Consider the following 15,556-nt stretch of genomic DNA (forward strand, 5'->3'; position numbering starts at 1 on the left):
GAGGACGGAATGATACAGAAAGAAGGAAGATGAGTGAGGATAGAATAGGAGAAAGAAGAGAGCCAAACTGGAAAAAGAAAATTACTTTTTGTATTGCATCAATACACATGGCTTTGTGTATTACATCTATAAATGTCAAAAGTGTGTTACTGAGGAAGAGGTGGGATAAAATTATGCCACTGTTGAGTTGAGTAAAAGCAGATATAACATGTTTGCAGGATTGTGGAATCCCATGGGAGAGAGATTATAAGCGTTTTGTAAAGAGATGGGGATGGGGACCATTGGTGGGTGGGGTTGGACACAAATGTAAAGTGGCTGGAGTCACAATTTTGCTCAAGTGGAAGTGCAGCAAGTGCAAATGATTGTGGAAGGTAGATTGCAATGGATGAAAGAGAAGGAAGGATCGCTCTGTTTAAGAAATTAGAGGTGTATGTGGGTGGAGGTATGCAGCAAATTCTGGTGCGGGATTTTAACTGCATTATTGAGGAGGGGGATAGGAGAGGGGAGGGAGAACTAGACAGCTCATCAAAAGTACTGATTACTATAATAAAAGAAAGAGGTTTAAAGGATGTATGGGCCAGCGAGAAGGTTATTACAAGGATGGAATTGAGTGGGGAACAGGTGTCAAAGATTGATCTTTTATTAATATCAAAAGTGCTAGGGATTGGAAAGCAGGAGATCTTGGATGTGGCCTTCAGTGATCACTGGAGCTGAGAATGGAAGTGAATTTAGAAAAAAAACCCCAAAGGTGGGGGAAAGGAATGTGAAAGTTAAATGTTTAATTATTACAAATTGAGAAGACTTTTCATGAATGTGTGGAACTGTATAAAGGATGGAGGAATCTGAAAAGATATTAGAAAAGCAGCTGGGAGTGCTTTAAAAGAAAAGAACGAGAATTTTTCAGAAATATTGGTCAAAGAGAAGTGAGGAAGAGGGTGGAAGAGTTAGAAGAATCACAGGCAAAGAAGCAGGAATTATTAAAGGAGGTGGTAAGAGGAGTACAAATGAAAGAAGCACTGGAAGACAAAGTGATGGACTGAAGAATAGCAGTGTGTGAAGCGGGCAGTATTCAGTTCAGATTCAGACTGATTCAGGGGACAGAGTTTTGATTCGCTGAATTTGGATCCCTGTCCCAATTTGATTTGGCCAAATCCTGAATCTGAAGATTCAATTCTGATTCAAAGAATCAGTGATTTGGCCATAGACACAGCTTTATATGTTTTTTCTATGTACCTTAAGGTACCAGGCATGGCTCATGAATGCTGAGATGGTGGGTCGGATGGAGCATCCCACGGGAGCTGAATCTCCTGTGAATCAAATTAAAGACTGAAGCTTCTTACAGCCCCACTGAAGAATGGTTCAAAATGAAAACAGATGAGAAAATCAGTATGATCTTAGCCAAAAAGGCTGAGATAGTGATTCCTTCTTCTTCCTCTTCTTCCTCTTCTTTCTCTTCTTCCTCTTCTTCCAAAACAACTAAAAGAAACTACATTGACATACAATTTGACAACCTCCGCTACAATAATACGTTATTCTTCTTACACCCCTTTTCACCATTAAAACATTAATCTCTCACAAATCACCCCCATCCCAGGAAGAAGCAACAACTATCACTCCATGTTTATTTCCCTTTGAAATAAACACTGACATTTTTCTTTCCTCCATCTCTTCTTCGTCTTCTCCTTTCCCATCTCATCCACATCTTGATCCACATAGTATTTCAGTTCACAAATTGCCAACTCCAAACATTCTCTTCTAGTGAAATCTAGTCCCTTGACCAACAGTAGGTTTCTCACCTTCCATATTTCTGCTGTCACACAACGTAGTATCATCCCATAACTTCTCCTTTCAAATTATTTGTCACTTCTTTCCACACATTTTTCATCTGTCTGTCCAACAGATCCCCAACTATTGTTATCTTATCTTTCTTCCTGGTCATATTAATCACCTTCTTATGGTCTTTCAAACACTCTAAATCCAGTCCCTCAAGCTTATTTACCCTTATGAAGCTCTCCATCTTCACATAGTGGGCTGGTGGCTGCCACATCCACAGCTTTTTTCCATTCTTTCCCCCTACGTGCCCCATCTTCTTAATTTCTTTCTGCTAGGTAATGGCAGAAACATGCAGTATTTCCCACCCGCTCTGTTATCTCTTTATAGAACATACCTATAAAGTAGGTATATACAAAGCTTTCCGAATCTGGCATTCCCAACCTCCTAATTCCCTGGCTTTGTATAGCTTTGTATACTTTTTTTCTTTACTTCCCCCAACAAAATGTATATTTTCATCTGCACCCTCCTTGTCTGTTGCTCTGATGGTGGATACACCACTCCCATGTAAAGGAGGATTAGCAAGAGTACTGTTTTCACCACAGCCACTTTAGCTTTGAAAGATAATGTTCTACCGGTCCACGATCCAATATCTTCTTATCCAATATCACATTCTTATCTCTAAGTTCTGCCATGCATTTGTTACTTTTCCTTTGACATCCATTAGGATTCCCAAGATATTGATTATACCCTCTACCACGCACAGCCTGAACTTCTGTAAACTCTTCCTATTCCCCACATTTATCAATATAATCAATATACTTTATACCTTATTTAATTTCACCACTGATACTTCACTGTAGTCTTCAGTATGCGTCAATACAATCTCGATTTGATATGCCCTGAGAGACTACGTTTACGTCATCCATGTATAATGTACATTTAACTTCTCCCCTTCCCAGTATCTTCACACCACTTATCAGTTTATCCCAATTTCTCTGCACCAATGGCTTCATTGCACACGCAAAAAGATAGGGGGGCAGTGGGCATCTTACCCCTGTTTCTAGGGGAAATACTTTGCTCAAGTAACTGTTTACCAGTACTTGATTTTCTGCTCTACTGTATAGCACTTTGATGTATCCTATCATTTCACTGAAAGCCCCATCCTTCACAATACTTCAAACATGAAATCATGTTCAACCCTATCATAAGCTTTTTCTAGGTCTAAATTCATTATTATTATGTTTCTTTTTCTCTTTTGTACATGTGTTATAATATCTCTCATTAACCATAGGGTCTGGTATATCCTCCTCTTAGGAATGGCACATGTTTGTTCTTCTTGTGTCACATCTACTAAACAGTCTCACATTCTTTTGGCTGATACTTTTGCCATCAATTTGTAGTCTACATTTAAAAGGGTTATTGGCCTTCAGTTGTTGCCTTTCTTTCCCTTCTTGAATATCAAAATTACCACACCTTCTGCAAAATCCTCCCCTATTTCCCACCTTACTCTATTTTCTGGTATGTCTCTATTAGTCCCCAGCCACTGCCAACATTTTTCATAGAATTCTACCAGAAGTCTGTCTCTTCTTATAGCCTTCCCTCTCTTGCAAGCTTTTAAGCAGCCCTCCACATCTGTCAGACTTAACTTCTTCTCCAATTTTTGTTTCTTTCCATCTTCTTTTCCTGTCTTTATCCCCTCAAGGAATACCTTCATTTTCCCACTCCTTTTGTACAACTCTTTATAAAACTCTGCTGCTGTGTCACCTTTGCACCACACCTTTGCACTGTCTTCTGTTTGGGTTCTTTCTTTAGTTCTCACTGCTTTTAGTTCCTTCCTTCTTTTCCTCAATACTTACACCATCCTTCCCCCATCACCACCCAAGGTGCTCTGGTCAAAATTATTTTCTTATTCCCTACCAGCAGGGAGGCACCAGCTTGCCCAGAATGGGAGACCTGTGTGACACTGCAGTGGTCACCCATGCGTTCCGCCTCAGTAGAAGTCCCTGCCGTCTCGGCTGAACTCTTCTGTGAGAGTGCTGCTCAGAAAGGTGACCAGGTCATGTCCAGGAGGCTGCATCCTGATCCTCTTGTGGGCAGTCCCCTTCAGGATGCTGGTGGCAATGCTGCTCACTGTCTCATTGCAAGTCAAGAGGCAGAAGGCATGGGTGACCACCATGGCATTGTAGAGGTCTCCCACATTGGGCATGTTGGTGCCTCCCTGCCAGCAGGGGACATGCAGGCTTTTGTTGCTGGCCCACAGTGACAAGTGCAACCACTTCTTGAGCAGCTGCCAGATCTCGGTATCCACCTTCTTGACGGGGGTCTTGGAGACTGCCAAGCCCCTCAGGACAAACACAATGCAGGGGATGAGGAATGTGTTCACCCCATCTATCTTCTGCCAGGGAGCCAGCAGGGACAAGTCCAGCTTGTGGGCATCCTGCACGATCCTGTAGATAGCGTCTTCCAGCGTCTGCCCTGCCTGGTGTCCAGTGAGGATTCCCAGGTGGATGTAGCTCTCTCTGTCTCTCAGGCACCTCATCTGCTTACCCTGGATAGTGAAGCTGAAGTCTAGGATGGTACTCTTCTTCCTGCAGTCAGTGTGCAGGGAGGTGAACTTGGTGGTATCCTCTGCAGCTGCTTAGCATTGCTGACAAGGAGGACCAGGTCATCCACATAGACCAGGACACTCAGTTTCTGCTCACAGAGCTTGAGGCCTCTGGGGCCTTCCACCACCACCCAGAGGAGTGGCTCCACTGTGAAGTTAAAGATGATGGGGCTGGGTGGGCAGCCCTGCTTCAGACCAGACTGGATGGGGATGTCACACGTTTCACCCTCCAATGACCAGATGTCATGGTGCAGCTGTAAAGGAGATCCCACATGAGGGTGATAGTGCTGACTGGCATCCCAAGCTCCCAGAGGGTGTTGAAGATGTGGCGACGGCATTGGAGAAGTCTGGCACTGGATTTATGACCAAAATACTTTGTTCCAGGTGAACCTAAACCCTCAGACTGACCACAACTTATCCATTTGATAATAGGCAAATTTTATTGATATACAGTAATAGCAGATAGGAATAATGCAGGCAAGACAAACAAAATAACCTTCCAAATTCCACATCTAGCAGTCCTAGGGCTGTCACCTGAGGTGGATTAATACACATGCCTGTGGGGCCCAGGGCCCATGGGCTCCTGTCAATTAGGGGCCCCCTGGGAAAAATCTCCCGCTACAGCTTGGGGATCACAGATGGATGGGCTGGGGCAGTGTCTGTGAGGGCACTGCAGGAACAGTTGGTTGTGGCCATGGCCAGGGCCATGCCCCAATGCTTTCCCAGGAGTGGCAGAATAAGCACAGTTCCCAATACCGCTGTTTTGCTGGAGCGAGCCCAGGGGGTTGAAGTACCATGGCTGCCTGGCACCTCCTGGGCAGAGCTGCAGCTTAGCACCTAGTCCCTGCCTGGGAGCCAGGCCCCACTGTGAGCTCCCTGTGGGTATCACATGGGTCTTCCCCACACCTTCAATGCTCACCTTGCCCACTGCAAACCCTGTATGGTTCAAGCTGGTGCCTGCTACCTCCCTGGTGCAGCCCCCATGCTTTGACACAGGATGGCAGCACTGCTGACATGGGAGGAGGAAGGGGACTCACATTGCCAGCTGCAGCTCCACTGCTCCGGGCCATCCTGCAGTGTGCAACTCCCTGGTGAATGCAGTTCATAGCCCAGTGAGTTCTGGCATCCCCTGGGGAGAGCACTCTGCTGTCGCGGCTGCGACTTTCTCTGGGGGCAGCCGGCCTGGCAGGGAGTGCATCAGGGGCCTTGTATGCCTGAGCACTGGCCCTCCTGCAGACTCTGGGCTTCAGGCTAACCCAAGGGTACCCTGCAACCCTGTGAGGGTGGGCAAGAAGTCTCTATTCTCCCTGGCCACCTGAGAACTCAGGCAACTGCCTCGGGGCAAGCAGCTTTTACGGCATGTCTCTACCTTCATGGAGCAGGGCCCTCACCCAAAGCTCTGACTTTCAGGGCCTCCACTTGGCCCCTACAGTCCCTGGCCTTGTGCAGGGGGATGGCAAGATGGAGCGAGGGTTCCAATTCCCAGTAACCAGTTTTACAACAATAGTAAAATGTATATTTAAAGTAAAAAAAAAAAAAAAATCAAACATGAGTCTACATGACCATTCAACTAAAACATCATTCCTCTCATGTTATTATACATTTATGGCAATCCCATGCATGTGAATTATTTTCCTAAGGCTATTATTTTATTCAGTTTTGTGTGTGGCAAAATTGAATAGTTATTGAATAATTTTGACATCGCATGTTGTGCATTATTTATTAATGCACTATGTAAACATTTAATGGGTCTATTTATTAATGCTTTTTGATACATTCATGTTTATAATGGGGTGTGGGGAGCTTCCAATTTTCTGTTTCCGCAGAGCCCCAATAAATCTTAATCAGCCACTGGCTGTCACAGAGGGAAGGTATGTCTGGCAAGTACATGAGCATCACCCTGTGGGTCTTTCTTGAATGTCAGAAACCTGTAGGTCAAAGGCTGAGGCCCACCCTCCCCCAGTGGATGGGTGAGATGGGCTGGGGTGTGCCATCTGTCCATGGTGGCCATGGGTTCCCCCACTGGGGACCCTTTGCTGCTCTGAAATAACTTCTTTGGCATTCTTTCTCCCCTCTGACTCTTCACTCCTGGGCATTGTTGATTGGTTTCCCTGTTGTTGTCATACTGCTCATGTTCTGTTCTGACAGCATATTCCTTTGATTCACAAACCCATTCACATGCACACATATCTTAATTTGGGCATTTAATGGTGTCTTCTAATTTGGTCTGTCCACCAAAACCAGAAATCCCAGGGACCCTGCAGCTGGGCACTGTGACCTAGCCAATGTGGCAGAGTCCTTATCTCATGTTATGGAACAGTGTAGTACATGTCTTCAATTTCCCAGCCTGTGTATGCCTGCTTGTCCATTTGCCTCAGACATGGTATCTTCCAATTCCAGACACAGTGGACTTTGAAGGAAACTTTGTCACAAACAGGCTTTTTGAAACTAATTAACCATTGCCCTCCCCCTGGACCACTATTCTATTGCAAGATCTGCTTTACCTGCATGCCAATTCCCAACAGCAAACCTCAAAATATAATTTTTCTAGCCATCAATGTTCAGCCATGCCACTGCACACTGCCTTCTGGTGCTCCAAGCATCAGCTGGAGCATGAAGATGTGCTCATAGCAGCCAGTGGTGGATTTATTGGAGTCCTGTGCAAACAGAAAATCAGAGACCCCCTCACCAGGCAAAGGCAGGTTCCCTCTGTGTGTCTGGGGTGAGCCAGAGGGCACAAGCACCACTGAGGTAAAGGCAACCTCGGCCCTAGCCCAGCCCCTCTGCCCAGCAGGTGTCATACAGCTGGAGGTGTGGTTCCTCAGTGCTGCAGGATGGGCTGGCTGGGGTGTGGGGGGGAGAGCATGAGCTCTGCCCCTGGATGCCCGCCTTCCCCTCTGCTGGCCTGGGCAGGGCAGGATGGGGCAATCCCATCCTGTCCCAGTGGTGCTGGTACCAGTGGCTGCCCGCAGATAGCAGGGAGCAGAAGCAGGAGTGGAGCCACCCATAGGGCCTCCTAGCAGCAGACAGCCCTGGGAAGCTGCTGTCACCTATGAGACCACTTCATCTCAATCTGCTTTTGTAACACACCATCTCAATTTTATGACTGAGTCACAAAAAGTAGTGAGGTGGAGGAAGACCCACCCACCTTTTGCAGTAACTGTTTTTTAGGATTGTGAGCAGGGTGTAATAGAATAACATTTAGGGGTGATATTTTATTCTTTTTTGGTCATCTAAGGCCATTTGTAGATGTGTTCAGCATTTTGTAAACTGTGCTAACTGATTTGCTTCACACAGTTTGAATCAAATTTTAATTTGATTTAAGGGTTAATAGATAATTACTGACCATCACAGGAGGGGGCACTGGCTATACAGGATCTATACACTTGACAGATCCTTAAAAGAGGTTGGAAGTAATTAGGAGGTGATAAAAAGCCTGTATAAGCACTGCTACACTGTTGCAGTTATCTAACGTGCTGCTCCAGGAGCTGTAATTGACCTGATACTTAGCAGGGTGAGGTGTTGTTGGCACATCTGACTTTGCAAAGGTGTTATTTTGTGCCTGATGGTCTCTATTGTTTTGCAAAAACCTATTTGAGTTTCCCTTGCAGAGACTGATATTTTCAGTGCTGCTTATCTGAGTTCCTAAGGACTGTTTTTCCTAAAAGCAGCACTGTATATACATGTTAATTAATATAATTCAAGTTGCCTAATTCGGACTGCCCTAGTCTGCATTAACTTTAATCCTGATTTAATGAGGATTAGTTCATTTGAACTGGAGACAATCTTAAATCAGACTACAGCCAGCCAGGTGCATATAGTTACAGCTGTAGCCTGGGTTAATAATAGGAAAATATAACGCCTATAAATGGACTAAGTTTCCAGATCTGGTCATCAACATGGTTGTCTAAATGCCAAAAAAGTCTCCCTTGCGCTGTCCCCCATCCATTTTTTTCTAATGACACTCTAAGTGTCTGAGCTTCAAAAGGAACACCAAAGAAGAAGTTGAATACTGGCTGACCTGTGGCAGGGGGGTGGGACTTCTGTGTTAGAAAAACAGGTATACCCAGGTTCAAAGCCGTGGTGGGACTTCTGTGCTAGAAAAACAGGTATACCCAGGTTCAAAGCCCTACTGGGTGAAGGGGAGGCCCACAAGGCAGGACATCTAGCTTTCTAGGTGAGTGCTTTAGCACCTGAGCAAAGGAAGGTCATACACATCCCATTCTCTTCCTTTCCTGAGGCTAAGCCTGGTAGTCCTGAGTTCTGAATTACTCCATTTCTGGGCATCTCTGGTAGCTAAGTGTTGACAAGGGGTGAATGATTTGGTTTTTAGCTACTACTGCACATGCTTAATCTGCATGATTATGTAGTTGCAGGTAGTTTTTCATGCGCACAGGGCTGCAGGCTAGAAACAAGAAGTCTAGCCTGCGCATAAATGGCATTAATGGCACTTAGATGACAAAAATGCCCTGCAGATGCCCAAATATGGACATAGACAATCAGAAATGGAGGAGAATATTACCTTATGTGACAATATCCACTTCCATGCCTAATAGGTGAAATTGAATCTGGCCCTTAATGTCTGTTCCTTGAGTCCCCATCTGTAAAATAGGGAAAAATAATTCTTTATCCTACCATAGGGATGGAGAGAGACATTGCTGTCCTGAAAAGGTACTTAGATCACAACAACTGGTAATAGGAAAGTTATATTTGTTCATAGAGTCCAGCTTTCTACCCACATAGCGAAAAATAGAAAGCATTACTAACATACGGTTATCATTCATTGAATGGATTTTTTGTTATAAGGTTTGTTTTGTTTTGTTTTTTCATATAAGAAACCCTACTTTTCCCCTACTATTTCTGATAGACCACTAGTCAATAATTCCAGCTTTCACCTAAAATTATAGTTATATAGAATCATAGAAAATTAGGGTTAGAAGGGACCTCAGAAAGTCATCTAGTCCAACCCTTTGCTCAAAGCAGGACCATCCCCAACTAGATCATTCCAGTCAGGGTTTTCTCAAGCCAGGCCTTAAAAACCTCCAAGGATGAAGATTCGACCACCTCTCTAGATAACGTGTTCCAGTGCTTCACCACCCTCCTAGTGAGAGTGTTTTTCCTAATATCCAGCTTAAACCTACCTTGCTGCAACTTGAGGCCATTGTTCCTTGTTCTGTCATGTGTCACTACTGAGAATAGTCTAGCTCCATCTTCTCTGGAACCATGATTCAGGTAGTTAAGGACTATTATCAAATCCCCCCCCCCCCCCCCGCCCCCTACAGACTAAATAAACCCAGTTCCCTCAGTCTGTCCTCACAAATCATGTGCCCCAGCCCCCTCACCATTTTTGTTGCTTTCCACTGGACTATCTCCAACTTGTCCACATCCTTTCTATACTGGAGGGCCCAAAACTAGACACAGTACTCCAGATGTGGCCTCACCTATGCTGAATAGAGGGAAATATTCACTTCCCTTGACCTACTGGCAATGTTTCCACTAATGCAGCCCACTATGCTGTTACCCTTCTTGGCAACAAGGGCACACTGCTGACCCATATCCAGCTTATTGTCCACTGTAACCCCAGGTCCTTTTCTGCAGAGCTGCTACCCAGCCAGTCAGCCCCAAGCATGTACTAATGCATGGTATTCTTCTGGCCTTCATGTTGAACCTCATGAGATTTCTTTTGGCCCAATTCTTCAATTTGTCTAGGTCACTCTGAATCCTAGCCCTACCCTCCAGTGTATCTACTACACCCTCCCAGCTTGGTGTCATCCATTAACTTGCTGAGGCTACAATCTATCCCATCTTCCAGATTGATAATGAAGACACTGAACAAAACCGACCCCTGGGGCACTCCACTTGATACTGATCGCCATCTAGGCATTGAGCCACTGATTACACCCATTGTGCCCAACAATCCAGCCAGATTTCTATCCACCTTACAGTCCATTCATCCAACCCATACTGCCTCCACTTGCTTTCAATAGTGCTGTGGAAGACAGTATCAAAAGCCTTGCTAAAGTCGAGGTATATCACGTCCACTGCTTTCCCTGCATCCACTGAGCCAGTTATGTCATCATAGAAGGCAGTCAGGTTGGTCAGGCATGACTTGTCCTTGGTGAATCCATGTTGACTGTTCCTGATCACCTTCTCCTCCAAGTGCTTAGAAATGGATTCCTTGAGGACCTGCTCCATGATTTTTCCAGGGACTGAGGTGAGGCTGACTCATCTGTAGTTCCCTGGATCCTCCTTCTTCCCTTTCTTAAAGATGGGTACTGTATTTTCCCTTTTCCAATCATCTGGAACTTCCCACAATCACCATGAGTTTTCAAAGACAATGGCCAGCAGCTCTGCAATGACATCAACCAAATCCCTCAGCACCCTCAGGCACACTGCATCCAACCCCAGGGACTTGTACACATCTAGCTTTTCTAAATAGTCCTTACTTTGTTCTTTCATCACTGAGGGCTGCTCACTTTCTCCCCAAACTGTGCTGCCTGGTGCAGTAGTCTGGGAGCTGACTTTGCCTGTGAAGAACAAGGTAAAAAAGGCATTGAGTATTTCAGCCTTTTTCTCATCCTCTGTCATTCAGTTGCCTCCCTCATTCAATAAGAGAACCACCCTGACCTTGTTCTTGATGCTAACATACTTGTAGAAACCTTTCTTGTTACCCTTCATGTTCCTTGCTAGCTGCAACTCTAATTGTGCTTTAGCCTTCCTGACTTCATCCCTGCATACCTGAGCAGTATTTTATACTCTTCCCAAGTTTTCTCCAAGCTTCCACCTCTTAAAGGTTCCTTTTTTCAGTTTAAGCTCAATGAAGAGTTCTCTGCTCAGCCAAACTGGTTGCTTGCCACATTTGCTATTCTTCCTGCACATCAGGATGGTTTGTTCCTGCAGCCTCAATAACATTTCTTTAAAATACAACCAGCTTTCTTGGACTCCTCTTCCCCTCAGACTGGCCTCCCAAGGGGATCCTGCCCAGCAGTTCCCTGAGGGTGTCAAAGTCTGCTTTTCTGAAATCCAAGGTCCATACTCTGCTGCTCTCCTTAGCATGCTTTGTAACTTCGAAGTGCATTGTACATATGTAAAACATTTTGATGTCCTCACATGTTAGTCAGGCAAGGGAATACAAGTGCCTCTATTTTGTAGAGAATAAAGCTGAAGTCAGGAAGTTACATGACATGGCTGAGGCCACAGAATGAATCATTATAAGGCCAGCCTTAAAGTGTATAATATCGTGGTTTGTAGTTCTATATTAAGTATTAATGCAAATCCAAGATTACAGTTTGTTAGCTGTGCTCTCTAGGTTGACTGAGCAGCTGGCTTTGCAACTATCAATAACAAGCTTTATAAGACCGAGAATTAATGGCATTTTTATTTATTTGCTTGTTTCCATATCTTTTAATCAGAGTTGTGAATTTTATTTTTGAAGTAAATAAAATATATTTAAAATCTAGCTGGCAATCCCAGTCTGATTATACATCTTAGGCCAGGTCTGAGTTTTTAGTCTCTTTAAACAGTGCATCTTTAGGCTACTCACATATCTTTTTTTTTATTATTTTACTGCTGTAAAACTGCTTAAAATATTATGCAATTATTCATTTAATATTATGCATCTTCTTCCCCTTGGGCCACAGAGATTGTATAACACTGATCAGAAAGCTGTAGGATAAAATGATTTAGTAAGCCCTTGGGAACACTGAGCATTTGAAAGGGAAAAAAAAACCTGAGGCAGAATATACCTGATAAAGATGCCAATAGCTGTTGCTCACACAAACATTGCCACTGCCTAATTTATAGTTTTCTTTTGCTGAATTTGTTGACTGGAAAAATCATTGAGCAAAGTAAGGGTATACGCATGCTTAATGTTTGGATAGGGACAGTATTATGTTTGCTAATTACTGTATTTTATAGAGATTTCTCTCATTCTAGAAAAACAAAAAACCAAAACTGAACAAGAACGCTCTGCCATTAAAATCCCAGAGAGCCAAACTAAGCTTTTCAGCCTGGTATAAAGATAAGCAAATGATGGCCACTCATTTCACTGGTTAAATATTTGTAAGTCAAATAAAAAGGGGAAACAGTGCCACATAGTGAATAAGACACTTTGGACTTGATTCACCACTCCCTTCCTGTAATGTAACTTTACTAATATTGAAAATTAGAGCAAGCGTAACAAGGTGCTGAGTCAGTCTCCCTGTTTCTCATTCCTGTTACTAAAATGAACAGGTATAAAATGGGACTGCACTTTGGCCTCTTTTTTTTTCTTTTCCTTTTAACAAGGAAATATTCTCTGTTACCAAATACTGAATATAAGCTGTCCAAATCTCATCCTTTAACATACCACTTGTTAGAGATACAATAGGAGAAATGATTCAGCTTTTTTTGTAGCAGGTCAGTCTGCACTCTGTGTGCCCTTTCTGTTCCTGATCTATCCATTTGCAGAAGCCGCTATCTGTTAATCTATACCAACATTTCATGTGGTGGGGAGAAGAAGGTAATTTTTTGACCTTGCAATATAAGATAAGATAGAGGAAGAAGGACATTTGGGAGGGGGACGGGGGGGAATCTATTCACTCTTCTTCATCCATCCATCCATTCATCCATCCATCCATATGCTTATCTCTCCATCTGCAATTATGCAGGGCAATCTTTTTATAACTTTACTGTTCAAAATGACAATATTTATTTCTCCTGACTGATTAGTTCCCATGTAAATTAATCTTGAAGAAGAAATTATGTATGGATTATGTTTTGTTTTGGGTTTTTTTTGCTTGTTTGCCATGTTTTACTAACCAGTGTTTTGCGACCTTGTAATTGGCAGCTTCTGCTTATCATGGTAATAGTAATTTTGGAGCAGATCATGGACTAATCATGGAACAAACTCTCAAGGAATCCATTTCTAAGCACTTGGAGGACAAGAAGGTGATTAGGAAGAGTCAGCATGGATTCACCGGGAGTAAGTCATGCCTCACCAACCTGATTGCCTTCTATAGGCCGTGTGTAGACAAAATGAGGGGCATGTGTGCACGACACTAAAGTGGGTTAAATGCTTTTGCACTGCTTTAATGGTGTTGGTGTTTGCATGCATCAGCAACGTATTGCACAATAATTCCAGACACTGTAGCAAATTTGGGGGCGTAATGTGCCTTAAATGACTTGGGGCACAGCAAACTAAAACTTGTCCTAGTTTGTTGGCCTACAGCCACGGTGTGAAGCACTGGACCCCATGCAACTCAGAGGCTCTGCAGAAAGCCCATGTAGGCAGCCTGGCAGCAGCCTGGGAAGGCAGACTCTGCCCAAGAGAAAAAAAAGCGGTGGTCTTTTTTTCTTTTTCTGGAGCCTGCCTGCCTGCCTGAGCTGTGTGGGAGGCCCGGTGCTTCCCTCTGAGGCTGTGGTACCACCCAGGACCGCCCAAGCTGGGTGCTTGCAGGTGGGTGCCACTGCAGCTGCACAGGGAAGTACTGGGCCCCCGTGCAGCCCAGGGATCACTCCATCCACTGACAGCTCGCCTCCCTGCCACGGGACAGGCAGGTAAGTGCATGGGTGTGTGCATAACACGGGGTTTACTTTGCCCAAAATTGAAGGGGTGTTTTTAAAAACCCACCGCTTCAATTTAGGGCTCCCGTTTCATCTACACACACTATGATGCAGTGACTAGCTCTGTGGATGCAGGGAGACCAGTGGATGTGATATACCTTGATTTTAGCAAGGCTTTTGATACTGGCTCTCACAACATTCTTGCAGGTTAGCTAAGGGAGTATGGACTGGATGAATGGACTGTGAGATGGATAGAAAACTGGCTGGAGCATCAGGCTCAGAGGTAGTAATCAATAGTTCGATGTCTAGTTCACAGCTGGTATCAAGTGGAGAGTGCTCCAGGGGTCAGTCCTGGGGCTGGTTTAGTTCAATGTCTTCATGAACAACCTGGAAGATGGCATAGAGTGCACCCTCAGCAAGTTTGCTGATGACACTAAGCTGTGGGGAGTAGTAGATATGCTGGAGATTAGGACTGCAGTTCAGAGTGACCTAGACAAATTAGGGGATTGGGCCAAAAGAAATCTCATGAAGTTCAACAAGGACAAGTGCAAAGTTCTGCACTTTTGAAGGAAGAATCCCATGCACCAGTACAGGCTGGGGGTTGACTGGCTGGGCAGCAGCTCTGCAGAAAAGGACCTGGGGTTGCAGTGAACAAGCTGAATATGAGCCAGCAGTGTGCCCTTGTTGCAAAGAAAGCCAATAGCATTCTGGACTGCATTGGTAGGTGTGTTGCCAGCAGGTCAAGGGAAGTGTTTATTCCCCTCTATTCAGCACTGGTGAGGCCACATCTGGAATAAATGTGTTTAGTTTTGCCCACCCCCTAGAAAGGATGTGGACAAATTGGACAGGGTCCAGCATGAAAATGGTGAGGGGGCTGGGAGACATGACTTCTGAGGAGAGGCTGAGGCAACTGGGTTTATTTAGTCTGGAGAAGAGAAGACTGAGAGGGAATTTAATGGCAGCCTTCAACTACCTGAAGGGTGGTTTGAAAGAGGATGCAGCTAAACTGTTCTCAGTGGTGGCAGATGACAGAGCAAGGAGCAATGGTCTCAAGTTGCAGCAAGGGATGTTCAGGTTAGATATTAGGAAGAATTTTCTCACTAGGAGGGTAGTAAAACACTGGAACAAATTACCCAGAGAGATTGTGGAATCGCCACCCTGGAGGTTTTTAAGACCCAGCTAGGCAAAGTTTTGGCTGGGATGATCTAGTTGGGGCTGGTCCTACCTTGAACAGGGGGTTGGACTGGATTACAGCCTGAGGTCCCTTCCAACCCTAATTTTCTATGATTCTATGATTTTTCTTAACTCATTCAGCTATTTAGTCCAAAAGTTTTGCTCAAAAATAACTACTGATAGCAATTAGAAATCTATATTAATCATACACTGAGCTGCATACACATTTTATTGACAGTCATTTCTTATGATATGTAGATTTACATGGCACTCATTGAGTATTATAATCATACAAATACATGGACATAAAATGTTATTGTATTCTAAACATATTCTCTGTCTTCCTCCATGTATGAAAATTACCTGCAAGTACAGTTTGGGTTTAGTGTTTGAAATGGAGATCAAGCACTGAGAATTTCAGACTGAGTAACTACAGTCTGCTAAACTAAAATGATAGGGAAA

Source organism: Alligator sinensis, unplaced genomic scaffold (genome assembly GCF_000455745.1).
Source record: "Alligator sinensis unplaced genomic scaffold, ASM45574v1 scaffold248_1, whole genome shotgun sequence".
Taxonomy (NCBI): Eukaryota; Metazoa; Chordata; order Crocodylia; family Alligatoridae; genus Alligator; species Alligator sinensis.